This window comes from Macrotis lagotis, chromosome 1 (genome assembly GCF_037893015.1).
Source record: "Macrotis lagotis isolate mMagLag1 chromosome 1, bilby.v1.9.chrom.fasta, whole genome shotgun sequence".
NCBI lineage: Eukaryota > Metazoa > Chordata > Mammalia > Peramelemorphia > Peramelidae > Macrotis > Macrotis lagotis.
Window position 1 is genome coordinate 152,532,659 of NC_133658.1, and position 18,697 is coordinate 152,551,355.

The following is an 18,697-nucleotide window of genomic DNA, read 5'->3' on the forward strand; positions in this document are numbered from 1 at the left end:
CCAGGAGCAGGAGCAATGAGAATGGACTCTACAACCAGCAAGCCTCCTTAAGGACAGGATTGTCTCATTTTGTATTGATTGATTGATCTCTGTATTTGAATGGAAAAACAGAAGGAAGTTCATCTTTATCACGAGGAAATGGTGAGTGTACCCATTTGGTCCAGATTTTTTATTTCATGCTATAGTTAGTTTCAGGTGAGAAGTTCCCTCTACTAATATAGACAGCAACTCTGCTCAGTTTTCTAGACTTTAAATTTTTGCCTGGGGTGTTGATAGGTTAAACATTAACCTAGATCATACAGTAAATATGTGACATGGGATTAGACAGGGACCTAGGCTACCCCAACTCTTAGACTGGTCCTCCATCCACTTGCCATAGGATGGCAAGTGTTTAAATAGTATAATAACATACCAGAGTCCTCCACATCCACACAGTTGCTTCTCATTTCAAAATCATAGAGAATAAGCAATATTTGTTCTAGTGGAGGAAAGTTCTTAAAGCTCTGAGAATTCATCCATGAAAGGTGCAGGGTAGTATCACACAGAGAGTACTGATCTTAGAATCAGAAGGCTTGTGTTCAAATCCTGAGTCTGTATTTCTTAGCTGTGCCACTGTATAGGTAAGTCACTTAATTCATCATCAGGTTTTTCATTTGCAAAATGGGGCTTATAATAATAGTTTACAATTTAATAGTGTCTTAAGGTTTGTACAGAACTTTTAAATATAATTTATAATTTCATTGGGCTGAGTTGAATTAGTGCCCCCAGCACATTGAGCTTCTGGGGGTGGGAGGGTTTCCCTGGAGGATATAAAACAGTTGTACAGGATAAGAAGGTAGGGATAGGTTATGCCATGTACTGTTAAGAGGACATGCCCACACTGATGACATCACAGAGACATCTTTGCAAGGTTGCCACCTTGTAGGCTTTTTGTGAGAAAATGGCTTAGAAAAGTATTATTTTTACATTCAGATTCAACTTGGGCAAAGTTTCTTAACTTTTATGTATGTGGTTGACTCCTTTGGCAGTCTGGTAAAGCCTCTGGACCCATTCATATATTTTTAAATATATGAAACAATAAAATAAATACAAATCAGTTCAGTTCCCTTGAAAGGACCTGTCAGGCAACTCCTTGGTGCCTCCATCAGAAGACCCAACCAAAACATTCTTCTATAATGTGCTTTCTACTCCATTAGGAGGCAAGCTGCTTGAGGACAGGGATAGTCTCCCTTTGTAATTATATCATACCAGGTCTTTGTACAGGATCTCTCACATGGTAAGCTAAGTGGCACAGTGGAGAGAATGCTGGCTCTGAAGTCAGGAGGACCTGAGTTCAAATCCAGTCTCAGACACTTGACACTATGTGACCTCGGGCAATTCACTTTACCCTGATTGTCTCATATCCAGGGCCATCTCCAGTTGTCTTGATTCATATCTGGCCACTGGACCCAGATGGCTCAGAGGAAAATGTGAGATTGGTGACTTAGTACAATCCCCTCACTCAAATCCAATTCATTTGCTTCTCATGTCATCATCTCCCTGATGGTCATGGTCCTCTTCCAGAATGAAGTACAACAACATCACATGGTAAGCAATTAATAAAAGAAACTTTCATTCACTAATTTCATTCATTATTTGTTGACAATGGGAATTTTTGTTGCTTCTTTAGATCAGTAGAAGCTCTCACCATTTGGGAATGAAAATGAGACATGATAGCCAAGAGCAGATTGCAACAGGATCAAAAGTTCTCTTTAAGGTTGGAACAATGTGATCTCAGTGAATTGTAACTAATTTGGTTCACTGCCTTACAAGGATTAGAGACCAATTGTTGCTCTGTCATTTCAATCTTGTTCAACTCTTCAGGGGCCCCATGTTGTAATTTTCTTGCAAAAGGTACTAGAGTGGTTTGCCATTTCTTTCTCCAGCTCATTTTATAGAAGATAACCATTGAAAAAGTTTAGAAACTCAGAAATGCGTAAAACTTATTATATGATGTCAAAGTTTATCTCTTAATACCATAATAGTTCAAACATCTTCTCTGGTACAAAGGGAGGACCAAAAAATTGTATGCAGATTTTCCAATTTGTAGGTTCCCCCTGTCTCTAACCCCTGCAGTGTGGAAAAAATAACTGCAGTGACTCGGTCTCCTCATCTGTAAAATGTACTACTTCCTTCTCATAGGACCAGCCCAAATTATTCCTTATATTGCCTAACTTGAGACAGCTCATGAGGTTCCTTCCAACTCCTCTGATCCTCAAAAAATGTGGTCATTTGGGGGATACATTTGGGGGTCATGATGGAGATGGCATTTCTGCATAAGTAGATGATGTCTTTGGCATGCCCAAGGCAAAGTTACTGAGCAGGTCAGGACTCAGTTAAAAGAAGGGTCTGATACCCAAGGGACCTATAAGATGAACTTATAAATGATATGGTTAGAGAGAGAGAGAGAAGAGGTTTTCTTATACAAGGGGATAATAGAATATAAAAAAAGAAAATGTTAAAGCTAGGAGCCATGTAATCCAAACTTTCCCTCATTTGGTACAGGGGAGGCAACTGAGAGGGCAAGGTCTCCTAGCAGGTTAGTGACAAAGCTGGGACAAAAACCTTGATCTCCTGGACCCTGAAGCTTCCCTATATGTCAAGGAAAGTCAGGAAGAGCAGTGTTTGATCCTATGAACACTCATTTTATAGGAATTTATAATATATTTATATATTCATAGGAACTGAAGAGGAGGAAGCCTGTCACCATGAAGGAATAGAAGAAAGAGGTCTATGTGTTGTGGACCATGGAGGTGAACGTAAGTTTGGTAGCAGGATTTAGAATTGGAAGGGACTTTAGGCAACATCTCATCTACCTTCTTTTTGAACCTGAAGGCTCAGAGAAGCAAGTGACTTAGCCAAAGGAAGATGACCTGAGTTTAAATGTGATCTCAGACACTTACTAGCTATGTGACTCTGGGCAAGTCACTTAGCCCAGTTTACCTCTGTTTCCTCAATTGTAAAATATGGACATTAGCAAATCTACTTCCAGGGTTGTTATAAGGATCTAATGAGATAATATTCCTAAAGTACTTGTCCCAGTGTCTGGGACAATGGGGATATTTAAAGAATCCTTGTTCCCTTCCTTCTCAAAGTCATATATTTGAATGCCAAATTGATTTCTCTTGTACCATACCTTTTGGCTTTAATCATCTTTAGTTGATGGGAACATGGTACCTATTGTAGGTGCAAATTAACTTAGTCATAAAGATGGAGCCCACAACTGGGATGCTTCCTGATGGGCAAAATGCAGACCAGGAGTTGGGAGAATAATCAGATGAGCCTGTTCCAGGCTCCAGAAGAGAAGATGTTATTTCCCTCTGGGGCCACAGGGTGGCAAATGTATCACCATGTCACCAAGAGGGCCCCAATCCCCAGGGACAATCAGATTGAAAAAGCAAATGAAATTTAAGATAAGGTTGGAAAGTTTTGGTGCCAATCTGACCCAGAATGGCTACAGTATGTATATCTACATGTTCATGCTCATATGGAGCATGTGTATATGTGTGTGTATATATATATATGTATATATGTATATACATATATATACAAACAAGAATATATATATAGGCATATATAACATATAAGATGTCATATATACCTATATATATTCTTAATTTTATAAATATGCATGTATTCATGTTTATGTATATATACATATCTGTAAATGGATATATATTGTTTCCTTTTCAAAAATAAACATTGTAAAATTAATTTGTGTAGTTGAGACAATATGTGTGTGTATATATACATATATAACTGGAGCTTTCCTGATACCCCTTGAAATAGCAATACATGCTGTATCCATTTAGAAATAATTCACCCAGGTAAGGGGCAATTAGAATGGCATATAAGAAATGGGCTTCTATTCTGGGTCTTCTCCACTATATCTGAGGGGAAATGCCCTGGTACTCTGAGGCTGGGGGTGGCTTATGATGCCTGAGCAAATCCAATCCAGCACAAACTATACCCTGCTTTTATGGCTAATCAGCAGGAAATTTGTGCAGAGAATCTAAGCCACATTGGAACTACTATGGGGAGGGGAAAGAAGTTTCTTTTCCTCTCATTCCCTATGGACTTGGTATTGAGAATTATTTAAGAACCAGAGGACAATAAGAAATGACACCAGAGTAGTAGGAATGAAATTACTAGGCAACTAGAGACAATTAAAGGCACCAATGATGAAAATTTGCCCAGATATGAAATTTGTCTACCATATGGTTTTTACAGTTTGAAATATATTTTGCTTGACTATGGCATTTTCCATAAGTCAACAAACATTTGCTAAGCTCTGACTATGTGTCCTTGCTGAAATAAGGGCTGGAATAATAAAGGCAAATACAATCCCCGTCTAAAGAGCTGGACAATCTAAGATGGGGGTTGGTGGGGGAGATACAACATGGAACTATTTACAAAGAAGATAAAAATATATATAGGAGAACTTGGAAGGAATTTACTAGGATTAAGGGAGACTAAAAGAAGCTTCTTGCAGAAGATAGGATTTTGGGCTCAAAGCCAAACAAAACCAGGAATGCTCAGACAGGGGTGAGGAGAGAAAGCATTCCAGATGTGTGGTATAGCCAATAGAAATGGGGTTTTTTCCCCATTGGAACTGGAGAGGGGGAAGAGGGAGTGATGAAAATAGATTTCTATATATATCTATGAAAAATAAAATAAAATTTTAAATGCTTTTAAGATCAAAGACCAAGACAAACAAAAAATTTCAGCACCTTTGAGATCATCTAATCCAACCCTTCCATTTTTTTAGGCAAAGTAAATTAACTTGATCATGTTTGATTATACGTGTTCACACAACTCATCAATAATGAAGTCTAATTTAGAGGCAGATAGCCCTGGAAGCAATAGATGCATCTGATGTTTTCTAGTTCAGTGAGCACAGGTGAGTCAAGCTTTTCTTGTCATCTGTAGACTGTCCTCCTTTAAGGCAGGGGTCGGGTCCAATGTCAGGAGTCCAGTATTTGGTACATAGGTAGATATCTATAACAAAGGTGTGTTGATTGATAAAATGGAAATAATGATGCTTGTTAATACATAACCCCAAATTGTGGAGAGGATCCTATGAAATCACATGTATAGACCTCTTTGCAAACCTTAAAGTGTTAAATAGGTAACAGCCATTACTATTTGATTAAGATTGAGAAATGATTTATTTTCTGTGGCCCTCTACAGATGGAAGAATTAAAAGATAAACTTGCAAAGAGAAGAGAGAAGAGAAGCTGGAGCAGTAAGATTAAAGATAGCAGAGTGTTCATAGGGGCAAGATTGACGGACATCACCTACAAGTTGCATTTGGGCTAGGTTAGAGGCATCATATATGATAGGAAAGTCCTGCTGCGAGTTGGGAAGATTTACAAAGCATTCAGCTATTGTTTGATAGTAGAAAGATTGGAGACAATCTTTGGAAGCAATCTTTTTTCTGTTTGTGTAATTCCTAAGGAGGAAAAAGTGAAATATGGGCATTTCTATGGTAACTATAATGTTGGGCAGGGTCCTTCCTCACTTTACCTAATGTCTTTATTTTACAAAGCAATCAGTAATCAAAGATGAAGTGATGTGATGTGTCCTTCCCCTCTTGAGATTTCCTTCCATCTCTCTGTTCTGTTTATCTTCTGTGTGGACAGGGCATCTAGGTGGCACAATGGATAGAGCACTGACCTGGAGCCAGGAGGACAGAAGTTCAAATCCAGTCTTGGACACTTGCTAGCTGTGTGACCTTGGGCATGTCACTTAACCTTGATTGCCTCGCTTCCAGGGTCATCTCCAGTTGTCCTGATTCATATCTGGCCACTGAATCCAGATGGCCCTGGAGAAGAAAGTGAGGCTTGTGATTTAGCACAGTTCCCTCTCGCTCAAATCCAATTCATGTGTTTGTAATGGTATCACCTCCCTGATGTTGTGGTCTTCTTTGAGAACAAAGGACAAAACATCTCTGTGCACATACAGAGAGCTCATACACTAATGGGGGAAATAATGTACAAGCAAGTACAGATGATAGACAAATAAAATATATCCAAGATAATGTGGAGGGAATTTCAGAGGAAAGATAATAGAATTAAGGGAGACTGGGAAAGGCTTCTTTCTAAAATAAATACATTTATATAGTGTGTCCCTCATCAGAATGTGGAGATTCTGGAACAAGTTTTTATCTAATTCTTATTACAACAATAATTGCCCCACTGATTTATAATTCTAGAAGGGACAGAAGAATTTTACTCTAAATGCTTTAAATGTAGTAGATGAAGGAATTAGACTGTCTTTTCAACACAGAAGACTTGAGCTAACTAGACAAGGAAAAGAGAGGAAGAAATGGGTTGAGTATGGGGAAGGGACAGCTAGATGGCACAGTGAAGAGAGCACTGGGTTTTAAACTCAGGAAGGTTCATCTGAGTTCAAATTTGACCTCAGTTCCTAGTTGGTTAACCTAGGGGATGTCACTTAACCCTTTTTGCCTCAGTTTCCTCATCCATAAAATGAGCTGGAGAAAGAAATAGAAAGCTACTCTTAACATCTTTGACAATAAAATCCCAATGGGGTCTTGAAGAGTCAGACACAACTGAAAGTGGGGAAGGGGACTCCCTAATCCTGATGTGGTCTAAAAAGAATTTGCAACAAATACTTCGTCTATAGACTTATTTTGTGAATATTTTGCTTCCAAATCTTTTTTTTTCCAGTATAGAGAATCAGAGACTCATTTCCTGATGGAATTTCCATGGCCAATAAAGAACACATTGAATAAGTGGTTATCAGAGACCTCAGGAAATTCACACATTAACTGAAGGCTACCATTTCTGTGGACAGATGACCAGAAGAGATGGAGAATCAATAGTGTAGGCATCATGCCTAGAGAAAGTAGAATATTGTATTGGATGGAAGTTATATAGAGACAGATTTTGATTTGATTTATTGAAAAATGTCCTTTAAGATTGTTCAAAAGAAGAGTGGGCAGCCTAAGTGGGGGGATCCTTCCTTCATAGGAGGTCTTTAAGCAGAACTTGAGTGACTCCTTGTAGTAGGAATTCATTTTAAGGTATGGAATGGAATTACTATATTGTATATTCCTTGGCCAAGAACTGGGGATGTGGGTAGTAAAGTAAGTATCTCTCCTCTCAAAAAGCTCACATTCTAATTAGAGAAGATAGGAAGATTTTACCCCCAAAGGATTCCAATCTGCAGAAGAAAGCAACAGGGCAGATGATAAAAGCCCAGGAGTCCTTGGAGAGACAAGAAATCAGATGGCAGTGCCTAATGATCTGAAGGGACTAGTTGACAAGGCAGATATTAAGGCCCAGCAGTCTACTTTGTTACCAGAAGAATTGTAGTTGGCAGGTAATTTACTGTTCAATCAATCAATTTGAGCTGCCAACAACTGAACATGGTGGGAATGGAACAGGACTATGGGATACCTCTGACTAGGTTTAGAATGGAGGGGGGTGGTTAGTCAACATTCACTTGGAAAGGGGTCTTCCTGGAGGGAATGAAGGCTAGTGCACGGGAGAGGAAGACCTACCTTCTCCCTATTTCTGTTGGACTTTCAGAAGCCTATTTGTACCTGAAGATGCAGTTACTTGTTGGCAAGTTGAGGTATAGAGGGTAGAGTCCCCAACAGACTCCAGTACTTGACCCAGATGAGTTAGAATAGATAGCATAGTGGAATAGATGGAAAAGCTCTGGTCTTAGAGGCATGAGTATAATGAGTTTGAATCCCTTATACTCTGTGACCATGGGAAGCAAATCCTTTAATGTCTCTGTGAGCTTCAGTTGACTTGCGTATTTAATGGTTCTAAAACTGGCATATCCATTATACAAATGGTGGTTGCGAGACAAAAAAAGATACTGTCTATAATGAACATTGCAGTTCTTTAAAGAATTCTATAAATACAAGCTATTATCATGATCTTTGAAATTTGACTGAGATTCTCTGATTTAGTGATGTAATAACTCTCTTGGGAGCTTGTGAAAGTGAGGAGTTGGGCCTGCTGAAAAGAACCCCTTGTAGATAAATCAGATTGGCCATGAAAATATTTTGCTATTTGAAAGTTTTACTTTTTCATTGCATCCTAGCACTGTTAAATTTCAGCTATGTCTCAATGAACAATGGATATTGAGAATCACTCTGAAAGACAGGAAGGAAGATGAGGTTACCCAATTAAGTCAAGGTTAAATTGGAAGATGTGATAGCAGAAGGGGAAAGAAGAGACCTTCATTTTATACAGGGGGCTGCTTGAATCATAGATCTGACATGGGCCTTGGTTCTTCTCATATAATCTCTTACAGGAAATTCTTTAGAGGTTTCTAAGTGAGAATCTGAGGGACTTGGCTATAAAAATGTTTCTCCATGTTAATTCATCTCTTTATGAATCCCTAACAGTAACCAAGGTCAAAAAGTGAATTGCATCCAGAGAGAGGATGACTGCCACCTCCAGAAGGGTGAGCACAGGATACCCTGCTGGGGCCTGCCCAGGGGCTTCAGTATTCAGGTCAAGAAGCATTATTTAGTGCTTCTTTGGTGTCACCATGCTAAGCACTCAGAATACAAAGAAAAATGAAAAATAATCCCTGCCCTCAAGGAGCTTACATCCTAATGGGGGAGGAAAACACAATAGACAGTTATGAACAAGCAGGATAGATACAAGATAAAATGAGAAGGCACCAACATTAAAAGAGACCAGAAAAGACTTCTTGCAGGTGAGATTTTATCTGAAACTTGAAGGTAGCCAGGAAGAGAAGAAGGGGAGAGTTATAATTCCAGGCAATGGAATTTATTAAATATGGGAGTAACATAGGGATTGGGGTGGGGTAGAATGGACAGAGACAAAGCAGGAAAGCCTACCAGAAGCCTATTGCAGTAGTCCCAGAATGGATACAGAAGGTTTTTACCAGATCACATCAAGTTAGGATAGGGCAGAAATTCAGAGGCTGATCCATCCTAAAGAATAAACATTGATAGAGATCATGACTTCCAGAGGCAACCGAGATGTTTGTGATTTTCTCTAACTTCCTATTGGAAGTTATTCTCCAGCTTTCAGTCTCCAAGAGGAAAAGAATCCAGCAACATGAAGATGGGAGGAGAAGCCAGAGATCTGAGAAAATCTTCCAGGAATGACCCTAAAGGACAGGCAGGTTGAAGGTTCTTCAATGTTGCACTAGTTAGGCTATGATCTTGTAGAAGCCTGTTAATAGAATAGAAGGATGTTCTAATGAACCAGCAAGAATGACAAGCCCAAGGTATCCTAAAAGTGATACCCTTTGTTCTCTGAGCTTGTTTTGAAAATAAATTTCATGTCATATGCTCCTTGGGGCAAAATGATATAGACCCTAGTTTATAGCAGAATAGAATCCTTAGACCATTTATTGGCATAGTTTGGGGGATAAGGTACTGGGCATAAAATCAGGAAGACCTGACATGAATCACACCTCAGATAATTTTTTAACCCTATGTTAGGCATTTAACCTTCCAATGCATTTCTTCATCTTCAAAATGAAGGATTGAACCTCTTAAGGTCCCTTCTTTGTCCACAATGGACAAACTGGGAAAGAAAGGGGTCTAATAATCTCAGATCTCAAACTATACTGCAAAGCAGTAATCATAAAAGCACTTAGGTACTAGTTATGAAGTGGAAAGTTTTGATCATTGTAACAAAATGGGTCCACAGTAGATGAAAGCAATAAATGCAAATGATCCTAATGTTTGATAAACCCAAAGATCCAACTCTTGGAGCAAGAGCTCACTAATCAACAAAAATTTTTTCTGAAAAGTGGGAAATAGTTTGGCAGAAACTAAATATAGACCAATTCACCATATTCAGAGATGAAAACAGTGGTATAAACCCATTCAAAGAACAGGAAAGAAATTTTAAAATTTTTGCTTGAGACCATTGTAGTTAAAAGTAGGTTAATGGGGAAAATATTTGCAGCAAATTCTCTGATAAAAGTCTCATAAGATTTATTAGGTGACTGATCTCAAATTTATAAGATTAAGAAACTTTTCCTGGGTTTTTAAACAGGCAGTTTTAAAAGAAAATCTATCAATATCCATATGGGAAAAAAGCTTTAAATCACTAATAACTAAAGAAATACAATTTAAACCAAATCTTGAGATCCTATTTACCCATCAGATTGACAAAGTTGAAAAAAATAGAAAATAATATGCTGGAAGGGCTATGGAAAAATGGGTTATACTCATGTACTGTGGGTAGAGTTATGAACTGATCTAGTCATTCTGGAAAGTAATTTGGAACTCTCTCAAGAAAACCTCTTTGTTTTCTAAAAATTGCTATTTAGCTTAGGAATATTGCTAATAGGTCTGTGCACTAAAAAAATTCAGAAATGGAAAAGGATTCACATGTTCAAAAATGTTTATAGCAGCTCTTTTGTGATCACAAAGAATTGAAAATCAAGGGTGTCTATCCTTTGGGGAAGGACTGAACAAGTTAAGGTATCTTAACTTGGTAGAATACAGTTGTGCTTTAAGAAATGAGGAAGGAGATGACTTCAGGAAAAATCTGGGAAGACTTACAATCACACACTGTTCCAAGAAATTAATGGTAAAACATGATGTGTACCTCCTAAAAAAGATGAGATAAACTCAGTGCACACTGAAGCATGTTTTTTGGACTTGGTCAATTCAAGGATTTATTGTGCTTTCCTGGTGGATAAGACAATAGGAAGAATAGGACGTGGAAGTGAGAGAAAGTGACTCTTTATTTGAAAATACATTAAAATTTAATTTTTTAAAAAAAGAATGAGAGATTCTGCCCCAAAGCTAAAATTTTGATTTCTCATCAGCACAATGATTTATTTTCATTCTCAGCAGCAGGAAAGCAGAGGAAAGGTTGGAAGAAACAACAGACCTCATCAGAGAAAAGAACAAGTGTCTAAGTCATTCACTGTGAAGAGATAACTAAATACTCTGGAGCTTTTGAAAAAAAAAATATTCCTCACTCATGAACAGGAAAGATCTCAAGGATGAAAAGAGCATCTCCCTAATGAGCTTAAAGGTTCCTTGAGGGCAGAAGCAATGTCCTGCACCCCTTCATGTACTGCCTCAACCACCCTCACCTTGAAAAATCAGGCCCTTAGATTATTCTCAACAAATTTATTTTGATTGATTTGATTTAGGGGAAATAAAAATTTGTGTTGTCAGGTGATATAGTTCTGAATTATTCATGAGATTTATTATTTACCTTCTAAGAGTAAAGACCTCTTCAAAAGTGATAGAGCCAAATAGAGCCTGAGAGGTTATGGAGGGCAGCCTCTCCCTCCTAGTTCCTGAGACCTCTTTTTTTTTTAGGTTTTTGCAAGGCAAATGGGGTTAAGTGGCTTGCCCAAGGCCACACAGCTAGGTAATTATTAAGTGTCTGAGGTCGGATTTGAACCCAGGTCCTCCTGACTCCAGGGTCGGCCGGTGCTTTATCCACTGCACCACCTAGCCACCCCTACTGAGACCTCTTGACAACTGCCCTGGCAGACAGGCATGAGCTTCTGTTTGTGAACACTCCCAATTGAAAGAAACTGATTTTCACATGGTCACCAGATGTCACATCATACATTTCAGCAATAGACAATGCAATTCAACAAAGATAATATTTTTGCAAGTATTTCTCTTAACAGAGGGACCCTTCCTTAGAATTTCCAGATTCCTTATTTACCTATCAGTTATTTTGTCTTCATTGTCTTAGGGATCCCAACTTTTTTGAAGGATTTAAGTAGTTATCTTTATCATCTCAAGATTTTAAATCTCTTAGCCAATGAGGTAAGTGGGTTCTGTCATCATGCTATTATCAGTTCACACAGAGAGATGGTCTGAATATTATTGCCCAGTTTTTGTCACTGTGGCTTAGTGAAGAATACAATAAGTCAATATCAAAGGGGGATTAGATTAATATTTATGAATTTACTTACTCATTCCAAACCTCAAAAATGCTTAAATTGATCATTGGACAGAAATTGCCAAAGTCCCTTTACTGATAAGGAAACTATAATCCAGAGAGGGAAAAATGTAATAGTTACTGATCTGTGAAGCAAGTAGATTATAAATTACTTGACTGTAGGACCTGGGTTTCATATCTCTTCTTTTTATGTTTTGTTTAGTCATTAAAGTCCTATTCAACTGAAAAAAACCTATTTGGGATTTTCTTGGCAAAGATATTGGAGTGGGTTGTCATTTGCTTCTTTAGATCATTTTACAGATGAAGACCTGAGGCAAGGTTAAGTGATTTGCCAAGGGTACCCTAGAATAGTGTCTGAAGTCAGATATATACTTTTTTTTTTGGTTTTGCAAGGCAAATGGAGTTAAGCAGCTTGCCAAAGGCCACACAGCTAGGTAATTAGTAAGTGTCTGAGGCCAGATTCGAACTCAGGTACTCCTGACTCCAAGGCCAGTGCCCTATCCACTGTGCCACCTAGCTGCCCCCTGATATATACTCTTAAAAATGAATCTTCCTGATTCCAGGCCTAGTGCTCCATTCAAATAAGTAGCAGCCATCTTTGGTGGTCTTTGAATGCTTTCCAGTTTATCAATGTCTTTCCTAAAACTTAGACCTAAAAAAGTAATCTGGATGTGATCAGATGAAGGCAGAGATAGCAGGATAAGTTCCTCTATAATCATGGAGTTTAAGACAGTCTAATAGTGTTTTAGATGCCATATTACATTGCTGTCACATACCAAGTTTGTAGTCCGCTAAAACTCATCTTTCTCAAAGTGCTATTAAACCTTACTTGTGAAGTCCAGTTTTTGAACCCAAGGGTAGATTTTACATTTCTTTTAGAATTTTTTCTTTAGATACAGCGTAGAATTCTGCTCTGTCAGGTGTTTTTGTTTTTATTTTTGGTTCTGATTCATCTATTGTGTTATTCTTCTTTGTGTCATCTGCAGATTTGATATATATGCTATCTTGTGGCAGTGTCCAAGGCAGTAATAAAGATGTTAGTGCTGGAATTCTCTTTCCAAGTTGACATTGAACTACTCTTTGGGTCTAGTCATTCAATCTGTTCTGAATTCCTCTAACTTTACTATATTATTTAACCTACCCTGTTTTGTGCATAGAAATTATGCAAGATTTTAGCAAATGCCATCTATGGCATTCAATCTGTTCTGAATTCCTCTAACTTTACTATATTATTTAACCTACCCTGTTTTGTGCATAGAAATTATGCAAGATTTTAGCAAATGCCATCTATGGCATTCCCTTGGACAATAGTCTAAATTATAATAAAAGCTGTAGAAGTGGAAAGAAGAAATGGTTTAAAGCAATTTTATGGTGGTAGGATCAACACACTTGTTATGATTAGATAATGGGACTGTGAGAGGGAATCTTCTAGGATGACCCCAGTCTATGCTAATTTTCCTTGGTTAAAGGAATTTCCTCATCCAGGAGTTTCATATCCCAATTAAATCACAAGGCTAGTTACTATCCTTATGCCACATTTTAAATCTTACATTTAATGTGAGTGAAAGGATGGAAGGATGGAGGTCATGTCAACAGAAGTAGGGAAAGCTTGGGGGGAGAAAAGTAATGAATTCAAGCCATCTAAAGCCAGACCTCATCCCACTACCCCACCATACTTCCCATCTGACAGACACAGAGTGGAGCAGCAATGGCCCAGGAGGGCCATGACTGGCAAATGAATTTTTCAATTTTATATTTCAATAACCCCTGGCTTGGTGATTTGATAGAAATCTCTAAAGAGATTGAAAAAACCATGAATATTCCCAAGCTTTTCAACATAGTAAATGTCCCATTGGTTTTAAGATGCTTGACATGGTTGCTGATATGTATTTGCTAGGTTTTGGCCTATTGGTGTGAGGGAGAATAGAATCAGGACCTGTGATTCCATCAGTGGGGAGGGTTCTAGAACCAGCTATATTAGTTAGCTGGGAACGCAGAGCTAGTGTCACAGGAAAGATTTGAACTTGGGCTTTCTTGACTCCAAGGTTATCATTGCCCCTACTTTGCCACCCATCTTGCTCCTCCCTGAGGTATATTAGAAATGATCTAGTTAATGTTATTTTGGTGTCCAAAGGAGAGTATTTTTTATGAAGACTTCATAAAAGAACACACTTTTAAGATGACCAAGGAAATTAATGGTGGGAAATTAGATATCAGGTCACATTTTTTTTTTGACAGCAGGAAGCTGTCAACTCTTGAGTTTCCAGGATGGTGCAGGATGGAAAAGGTCTAACTGGGCAAGGTCAAACTGTCTAGAAATTAAATGGGGTCATGAAGAGTCATTCACAACTAATCAACAAAATATAGGTATAGTTAACTAGTCCTGTGATGGAAGAGGAAACTCCCTTTACTAATGGGACATTGCCTGTTATTTGCAGTTTTAGAGAAGTAAGGGCTTTGAGAAGTAAGGGGTTAAATGACTTGTCTGGGGTCAAACAACCAGTTATGTGTTAGTGGCATGACTTAAATCTAGGTTTTCCTGATTTATGTCATCTTTGTCACTGCCTCTATAGATAATAGAAAATGCAATAATTACTCCTATTTACATGGTCTTCTGAGAATTATAAATTCTCTCTTTTATGTGACCCTGTACTGTAAATAATAAAATAGTATCTTCATTTTAAAGAAACTAACTCCCAAAGATTCAGTTTACCAAGCTTGTAAGTTTCAGAAATGGGCCTTGAACCCAGATTTCTAATTCCAAGACAATGTCCTTCCTGCTATACTGTGTTACCGACAGCTTGGCATAGGACATAGAGAGCCAGCTTCAAAGCTGGGAAGGTTTGGTCAAGTCCTACCCTAACATATCCTTCACTGTGTCCATGAGCAAGTCATTAACCCTTTAGACTGTCATTTTCAGTGTATGAGAATCTGCATTAGTAAGAGGGAATTTTTCTCCCCCAGGAGTGCCCTAGACTACTGATCTTATTCCCTATCCTTATCAATCACAGAAACAGAATCTCAGAGAAGTGTTAAACAATTTATCCAGTCACACAGTTTATAATTTTCAGAAGTGTACCTGGAACCCAGATCTTATGATTAGATGTTGCCTGTAGAAGAATAGATCACGAACTAAAATCTCTCTACCATTTTTATCAACAACTTAGATAAAAGCATAAATAATGTATTTATCAAATCTGCAGATGGCACAAAGCTAGGAGGGGCAGATCATATTAAAGATTGAGGATCCAAAAAGAGCTTGATAGGAGATTAGATTATATTGAAACATGATAAATTATGAGGATAAATGTAAAGTCCCACACTTAGGTTCAAAAAACCAATGAAACAAGTACAAAATGGAAAGGCCTAGGAGAGCAATTTTAATGGACTTCAAGCTCCTCAGAAGCTCAATAGAACAGTCAGAAAAGCTAACGTGATCTTTAGCTGCATTGAAAGCACTAATGTTCAGTCTTAGAGCAGACATGCTCTGCTCCTCTACACTAAACCAAGAGGATTGGGATACTGTTCCAAGGACCATGTTTAAGGAAATATTTTTGTGGTGATTGTCTATCCTTTCTGAAAAAAAGAAAACCAGTGAATCACAGATGTTTTGACAATTGCATGAACTGGATTTAAAACAGGCAGATTTGTACAAGTCATCTACCTCACTCTCTATTCCAGAGTCACTGAAATCCAGGGCAAGACAAAAGTCGGGACAACTGGCAATGGCCCAGGATGACCTCAGTGTCTTTGCTGTCTAACCAAGCTCCAAGTGCTCCACAGCCTGCTTCAGCCACCTTCCTGGCTGGTGGAATGAATTGTTCTCATCCACCCATTCCTCCAGTGGAAGTCTTCATATGCTTAGAGTAGACATCCTTAGGAAATTTGTAAGCTAAAGAGTATACAAAAAGGGGTGACCAGGAGATAAAGGGTCTTGAAATCTATTTAGTCATAAAATAATTGGTTGAAAGAACTAGAATTATTTAGAGGAGAAGCAATATGATATGGTTGTATTTGTAAAAGGAGCTGTCATGGAAGAGGTAAGACTTTTTCTGATTGGCCTCAAAGAACAGAGACCATTAATTGAAATTTCAGAGAAACAGTTTTTGATTTAGTATTTGGAAAAACGTTCTGCCAGTTAAAGCTATAATATTAATCAGCTAATATTTACACAGCACTTTCATGTTTGCAAAAAATTTCTTCACCTCAGCTCAAAGAGCTCACATTTTAAAGGGAGAAAAGGAAGGTGAAAGGGGGAAAGAAACATTAGTACCAATAGCTTCGTCGTTCCTTGAACAAGACAGATTGGTATAAACTTTATGCAAGGCAGTTTAACAACATATACAATGTTACAAAACAGATCAGAGCCAACAATTCCATTGCTAGGATTTTTATAATAGAAATATCACAAAAAAAGGAAAAAATAAATTATAAGCACATTCAACAGCAAAAAAACTTGGACCCAACATGTTTGTCCAAGAATTAGAGAATTGTGAAATTGTAGCATATTAATGAGGGTAATCAGGAGAGTCCCCTGGATCTATTAGATTAGGACCCTTGGGGGCTATTCCATGACACAATCCTATGCCCTGGCTCCTACAAGTGGGCCCCTTGTTCAAATACATGCAAAACCAGAGATGCCTGAAGCATATTTCATTTCATTTTTCTTGGGTTTTTTCTTTCACAATATGAGTAATATGGAAATATGTTTTGCATGAATTCATATGTGTAAGTATATCATGAGTATTTCATTTTTATGCCTTTTCAATAGATGGGGAAAAGATAGTAATGAAGGAAAAATTTGAAACTACAAATAGAAACAAAAAATGTATGTGAGGAGGAAGAGGAAGAACTGCCCTTTCTATAGGTTTAAAAGAAGAAGCAACTTCTGTTCTTGACATTGCTGACATTTTTTTTTCAATTATATAGCTATAGCTTGGAATAAGAAATGATCAGTAGGGGGATTTCAGAAAAATTTAGAAGACTTATATGTATGGACTTGGAGTAAAGTGAGTAGAACCAGGAGAACATTGTACACAATAACAGCAACATTGTGCAATGATCAAATATGATAAGACTTAGTTCTTAGCAATATAATGACCAAAGACAATTCCAAAAAAGTCATGATGGAAAATGTTATCCACACCCAGAGAAAGAACTATGGAGTCTGAATGCAGATTGAAACATGCTATTTTCACTTTTTTTTCTTTCTCATTTTTTCATTTTGTTCAAAGTCTTTCACAACATGACTAATGTGGAAATACGTTTAACTTGATTGTACATATATACCCTATTTCAACTTGCTGTCTTGCAAAGTGGGGTGGGGAGGGAGGGAGAAAAATTTGAAACTCAAAATTTAATGAAGTATGGATGTTGAAAACTAACTCTACATATAACTGGAAAAAATTAAAAAAAACTATTTACAAAAAGAAAGGAAGAAACAAAGAAGAAATAGGCATTTGCCTATTTAACCAACCTGGAAGCCTTCATTTCTCTAAGAAGTGTAGTATGTTACTACTTCATGTTTTATGTATTTGCCAGTGCTTTTTTTTATGAATACTTTGCATTTTGATCATTTATTTTGGAGAAGAAAAATTCCTAAAATCCTCAATTATGTCAACTTTTTGAACATTCCCTACTCTGAAAATTCCCATTTCTATCCTTTTAAGGGGAGATCTTAGACATTTTTCAAACTTAAGCTTTGCTTAAAATGATTTTTCTGGAATAATTCTTATTGGGGGACCACTCTATTTAAATTATTACAATGTAGTATTTTACATCAGTATATCAAGGACTTCTGATTTTGTCAGTATGGGAAACCCTTCCATCAGTACAGATTTATAATTTACAGGCTTAGGAGGTTGAATTAGTTGAAGCAACTTGCCTTTGATTACTCAGTAATGCCAGAAACAAGACTTCAACCCCATCTTCAAGTTCAGTACAGTATCTAAAAAGTCAAAGTAGCTCTTAGTGAAACAATATAGTACCACACACACACAAAAAAGAAAAAACACAAAGACACATGGAAAGGTCTATAAAAAGGAATGCAAAGTAAAATTGGCAGAGTAGGGTAGTTTATATCTTGATTTTATAAATGTGTGTGTGTGTGTATATATGTATATATCTTCATATACAAAGCACTGGTTGCTTTTTGTATGTCTTTTTACATATATATAATACTAAGTATATATGTATATATATATATATATATATATATATATATATATATACATATGGCAGCTATGCACCATAAATGCATAGAGTGCTGGGTCTAAAGTCTGGAAGATTTATTTTCATGAGTTCAAATCTGACCTCAGACACTTACCACATGTGTGACCCCTTGGCAAGTCATTTTATCCTGTTTGCCTCAGTTTTCTCATTTGTAAAATGAGTCAGAGAAGGAAATGGCAAATAACTCCATTATCTTTGCTAAGAAAATTCCAAATGGGGTTCTGAAAGATTGGACATGATTGAAACAACTGAGCAGCATACATACAGAACACATTGATATGACACATTTATTTTATATATATGTTGCTGTTTATGTTTAAATGTATATATATCCATAATTTGCATATTTACATTTAATTGTAATGTTAGCAATGAAAACAAGAATAAAATAAACAAAAATAAAGAATAAAATTTTATATAAGGTCCTTAGCATTTAGCAAAATTAATAGACAATAAACAAGTGTATTTTCCCAATATTCATTTCTCTTCCCCTTTCCCTTACCTAGATACTGATTCTT

The 18,697-nt window shown here is 37.2% G+C and overlaps 1 long non-coding RNA gene across 4 annotated transcripts; it reads left to right on the plus strand.

The window, feature by feature from the left end:
- Positions 1-6: 6 nt before the first annotated feature.
- On the plus strand, positions 7-11,207 carry LOC141504267 (uncharacterized). Of its 4 annotated transcripts, XR_012473255.1 has the most exons (9): positions 7-141; positions 1,670-1,756; positions 2,721-2,798; positions 4,808-4,939; positions 5,230-5,358; positions 6,732-6,887; positions 8,429-8,487; positions 9,069-9,176; positions 10,871-11,207. It is a non-coding gene; the product is annotated as an uncharacterized LOC141504267 (long non-coding RNA). The 4 variants fall into 4 exon arrangements; XR_012473254.1 differs by having other exon boundaries at positions 6,732-9,176; XR_012473257.1 differs by having other exon boundaries at positions 6,732-9,176; positions 10,874-11,207.
- The last annotated feature ends 7,490 nt before the right edge of the window (positions 11,208-18,697 follow it).